Consider the following 6000-nt stretch of genomic DNA (forward strand, 5'->3'; position numbering starts at 1 on the left):
AGTATCTTTCACTGGCAAATAAAACACCTTTGTCCTCAGGTGCCTGCTTAACTTCGATCACGACTTCACACCCCACACTGTTCTATCTCATTTCCAAACTCTTGGCTCATCGCCTCAATAGCAGCTCTGTGGGTATCTGCTTGTTCCACCCTGTCAGGCAGTGGGCTACAAATTCCCGACTAGTCCCAATGTGATTGAAATATTTCAACTCCTCCACTGATTTGCATCTTTAACAAATACCGTGGAGCAATCTCCCTTTCTTTCTGATGACAGTTCTCAACTGTAGTCGGCAGGGTTCACCCCTGCGTGTGGAAACCACAATGGATTTCATGTCCATTGCATTCGCCACTCGGCCCACCAACACAGAACCACACTGACAGCTTCATTTCCCAGGTCTCTCTGCCTGTGGAGCTGCGAAAGAGTGAATCATTGCAGAGTTTGTTTGAATCCAATCACTTCACAGGTTTTGAAAGGGGTAAATATCTGCAAATGGCGAGTCTGCGTGTTTCATCCCGAAAGATGAAATGGACGTTCAGTTAAAAACAAAAACAGAAATTGCAGGAGCAACTCAGCAGGTCAGGCAGCATCAGTGGAAAGAGAATCAGAAACAACATTTCAGAACTCGTTTTTTTTCTCATCCAGGTACAGCTAAACCTGCTGAGTTTCTCCAGCAGTTTCGGTTTCTGTCTCGGATTCTCAGCATCCGCAGTCCTTGACATTAGAATTTCAATCAATTCAGAAACCCCTTTGTGCTGCCTCAGTGGAGAAGATTTCCGTTTGGGAAACATTTTCCTGAAACCATTAAAAACGTGCACTTTCGCAGCCAAAAAAGCGATAGGAGCAGGAACAGAAAACACTGCGTCCCTGGGTGGTTTCGAACCACCAACCTTTCGGTAAACAGCCGAACGTGCTGACCAATTGCGCCACAGAGACCGGGCCAAACACCAGCCACACAGTGTCTTTGAGGAACCTACTAATCAATTCATAATTCAACCCGCCCCGCCCAAAAATTACCATTGTCCTATATCAGTTTTACTTTTCCATAATAAAGCCTTGGACATTCATTGTGGAGACATGGGGACAGCCTGATCCCACCATCTGCAGGCACATCCATGTCACGAGGAACGAGCTGTCCTACACCGGGGCCATCGCCCTCCGAGCCTTTCAGTGTTTTGCTTCTTCCCGCATTTTCTCATTGGCCCCGAGCCGAGAATGGATTTGAATTCCTGATGTGCAGAGAATTCTTTCAATGTCTCGGGTCAGTTCATGTCCCGAGAATATCACAGTCAATCCCCCGGCCTCTTAAACAAGGGGACGGTGTCTGGACTATCTCTGCTCAGTCGAACAGTTCATCCTTCATTCTCCTCTAATTCCACTTCCCAAAGAGTTTCGATAGATTCACAAAGCTGGAGACTGGGATTTCTGTTTTACTTCCAGAACATTTTTCCACCTGCTAACTGACGATATTTTGCCAAAACCGCTTTCCCATTGTAACATTTGCATCATGTCCAGGGATGAGCAATTTTCATTTTGTGGAGACATTCCCAAGTTTGGGAATGTTCTCTTTGGAGCAAAGAAGGTTAACTGGAGATTTCCAGGGGCTGTTGGCAATGATGCGAGAAGACGTGTGGGAATGGGCAGGTTAATGATCAGAAGAACCTCTTGCCACTGACTAGGGTCAGTTACCAGAGGACAGGGATTGAAGTTCTTTAATGGAAAGCAGCATTTGTGTCGAACAAACACAGCGAATACTGCAGAAAGCCAACGGGTCGAGCAGCATCTGTGGAAAGGTAAACAGAGCCGACGTTTTGAGTGTGCTACGGTTTTTGTTCAGAACTCAGTCTTTTGCCTCTTCCCGAAGTTGGTCCAGGTCTGTGTCTCAATTGGCAAACACATGGCAAGTGCAGTGCCGCAATGTGAAGTTATAGCCTTTGCTGTTTAAAAAAAAAGCAGCGCATTGTTTAAATGGTGATATATTGGAATGTGGATAAAGTGAGGACGAGAGGTGAAAGTCAAAAAATGTGGCACTGGAAAAGCAAAACAGGTCAGGGAGCATCTGAGGAGCAGGACAGGGAACGTTTCGGGCACAAGCCCTTCATCAGGAATGATGTATGGATGTACTAAGGGGTCTCAGAGTCCCTCCACCCCAGTCAATGCCAGTTGTCGGGCAGATGCAGCAGGCAATGAGCGAGGCAAGTGGTATATTACGAAGAGGAATTGAGTTCAGAAGTGGGGTCATTGAACATATTCAAGGCGAAGTTCAGCTGAGTTTTGAACAACAAAGAAGTGGATGCTTATGGGGGGAGGTAAGAAAATGGTTTTAAGACCAGTACAGGTCAGTCACAGGGTCAGACAGCACTGAACAGACCCTTCATCGAACTAGTCCATGCTGAGTATGTTCTGAAAGTAAACTCGTCCCACCTACCAGTGTTTGGCCCATAACCCTTCCAACCTTTCGTATTCATGTACTTATCCAAATGTCTTTTGAACGTCGTAACTGTACGTGTATAAAATCATGAGGGGCATGGATAGGATTAATAAAGAAAGTCTTTTCCTGGGGTGGGTGAGTGCAGAACGAGAGGACATGGGTTTCGCGTTCGAGGGAAAAGATGCAAAAGAGATCCACGGGGCCACTTTTTCACGCAGAGGATGGTACATTTATTGAATGATCTGCCAGAGGAAGTGGTGAAGGCTAGTCCGATTGCAACATTTAAAAGGCATTTGGGTAGGTGTATGAATAGGAAGGGTTTGGAGGGATATGGGGCCGTGTGCTGTCAGGTGGGACTAGATTGGGTTGGGATAGTTGGTCGGCATGGACCAGTTGGACCAAACAGTCTGTTTCTGTGCTGTACATCTCTATCTCATTGTTAAACATACTCAGTGACCTGGCCTCCACAGTTTTCTGTGACAATGAATTCCATAGATTCACCACTCTTTGGCGAAAGAAATTTCTCCTAATCTCCATTCTCCCTTTTTGCTGAGGCTATGCCCATTGGTATTAGTCTCTCCTCCCAATGAAAACATCTTCCCAATGTCCATTCTGTCCAGGCCGTTCAATGTTCTGTACGTTTCAGTTAGATCTCCGTTGAATGTGGGCCTGTTAATCAGCATGAACCAAACCCTTCAGGATGAGGACATCCGTGATTAGATTCAATAAAGTGAGAATGGAGGGTGAGAGTGTGGGATGGAGATTTTCAGCTTTTAGGGAATAAGGTTGGAAAGAAAGTTTAATATACATTATAATTGATCAGATGAGCCGATGGGCCAAGGAGTAGTGGATGGAGATTAATTTCGACAAATATGAGCTGTTGCATTTTGATGAGGCAACTCAAGGCAGGGCCTATGTGGTTAATGGTAAATTAATGGAATATTGTGCTCAAGGAAGCAGTAGAGGCAGCTTCACTTTGACACTGTTGGATGGGTTTTTTGCGTGGTAAGGGAATTAAGGGAAGTTGGGATAATGCAATTAGAAGGAGCTGAGACGATTGATCGATCCGCCATCATTTTAATGAATGGCGGAGCAAGGTCGATGGGCCAAATGGGCTACTCCTTCTATTACTTTGAAACGATAACCCTGCGTTTCACATGGCCTCCCCACCTAACCTGCACGTCCCTGGACACTGGGCAATTTAGCATGGCCAATCCAAATCAAGGCCTTTGAGCAATGTAGTGATGTGGAAACCAAACACCAGAGAATGAGAGAAAGGGACAAGGAGAATAAATGTACTAGCAATCAAAACTGGATTCTAACCATCACAATAAATAAAACTAAAAGCTCAGTATGTGAATGTATGCTGCATTGTAACAAAAAATAAAACTAAAAGCTGCATTGTAAAAAAAGCGAATTAATTGACTGCACACATTGAAGAGAATAATTATGATCTGAGACTCCTTACAGAGATATGGCTTCAGAATGACAAGGATTGGATCCAGAACTTTGAGGGGATACGTGGCATTCAAGTCGAGTGAGAGGCTCAGTAAAGGTAGAGGGTGGGCACTGCTAATCAAAGCACTGATAACATGGTAGTGTGGTGTCAGCTCGGATTTCTGGTCCTGATTTCTCTCTCCTCTGATTAAATGTTGTCTGTTCTCAGCTCTGCTCGATTTCTGTTGAAGCTTTGACCCCCTTTTACACCTTCTGGAGCAATAAAATATTCTGAGCCTCCTGGAAATGACACCTTATCTATACCCCTCCTGATTTTAAAAATCTCTACAAAGTTATCTGTCAACTTGCTCGGCTCCGTTGGAAAAAATGTACCAGCTTCTTAATTCAAACCCTCCATTCCCAGCAACACGCTGGTAAAGTAGGGAATAGGGAATTACATCAAATCACATAAATGTACTGTCTGAAACAATCTAGCTGTGTTCTGGCCTGAGATATTGAGAGTCCCTGGTGTAAGTAATTACGAATGCAATAATTTTGGTCACAGAATTGAACAATCATTTTGCAACAAAGGGGTCTACTTTGATAAGGAGGTAGTGGTCATTTCTAGGGTAAGTGAACAGTTTGTAGATCAGGGAGATGAAGTTCCAGACACTTGGGAAGGGCAAGAAATGAATTTGATAAATACGACAAAGAACTGTGGATGCTGGAAATCTGAAACAAAAACTGAGAACACTGGAAAAACTCAGCAGAACTGGAAGCATCTGTGGAGAGAAAGCAGAGTTAAAATTTCGAGTCCAGCAACTCCTCTTCAGGATTCTGAAATAGTTTGTGAGAACCCCTTAAGTCATCTGCCCAGCTTTAAGACCATAATACACAGGAGCAGAATGAGGCCATTTGGCTCATCGAGTCTGCTCCACCAGTCTATCATGGCTGATACGTTTCTCCATCCCATTCTGCTGCCTTCTCCTCATCACCCTTGACGCCTTACTAATCAAGAACCTATCTCTGTCTGAAATGCCCTCAATGACTTGTCATCCTCAACCCTTCTCCTCGTGGAAACATCATCTCCACGTCCACACTAACCAGTCATAGAGTAGCACAGCGCTGCTTGACCCACTGTGATCTCCAGCATTTGTTAATTTCAGCAAGGATTCCAGCATCTACAACAACGTGCTTCTAAATTTTGTACCCAGTTGTTTAGCTCTCCCTGGATCCCGTGAGATTTAACCTTACTCAACAATCCACTGTGCGGTACAATTAACAAAGTTCCCAGCCCCCACCTCTTTCTGCACACATACGCAGCGCGATGGATCAGTGGTTAGCACTGCTGCCTTACAGCGCCAGGGATTCGCTTTCGATTCCAGCCTTGGGGCGACTGTTTGCGTGGAGTTTGCACATTCTCCCTACCGTGTTTCCTCCGGGTGCTCTGATTTCCTCCCAAAATCTAATGATGTGCAGTTTCGGGAGAATAGGCCATACTAAATGGGCCCATAGTGTGCAGTAAGTGCCGTGGCATGGGATAGGGGAAAGTGTCTGCATGGGTTACGCTTTGGATGGTCGGTGCGGACTTGTTGGGCTGAATGGCGTGTTTCCACATTGCAGGAATTCTGCGTGGTATTCCCCCAACTCCAGAGTCTCAGCACTCTTGGCTTTTCCCATGGACAGTGTGCGGGAGGAAAACAATGTTTTACACGGGAGTAAGGATCCGTGCGTGTGAAGCTAGAAGTAAACGCAGTGAATTGCTTGAACTGTTTTCCCCCGTATACCAGAGGCTGAGGGGTAATCTTACAGACGTTTATAGAATCATGAGACGTATGGATAGGGTAAATAGACAAAGTCATTTCCCTGGGATGGGAGAAGTACAGAACAGGACGATATTATGTTTGGGATGAGGGAAGCAAGTGTGAATTATCTGTCGGAGGAAGTGGTGGATGTAGCTCCAATTATAACATTTTAAAAAGGCATCTGGATGGGTATATGAATAGGAAGAGTTCAGAGGGATATGGCCAAGTGCTGGTAAAAGAGACGAGATTAATTTAAGCTATCTGGTCGGCACGGATGAGTTGGACTGAAGGACCTGTTTCTGTGAGGTGTTATCTCCATGACTCTGGTTT

This window comes from Chiloscyllium punctatum, chromosome 36, assembly GCF_047496795.1.
Source record: "Chiloscyllium punctatum isolate Juve2018m chromosome 36, sChiPun1.3, whole genome shotgun sequence".
Lineage (NCBI taxonomy): Eukaryota > Metazoa > Chordata > Chondrichthyes > Orectolobiformes > Hemiscylliidae > Chiloscyllium > Chiloscyllium punctatum.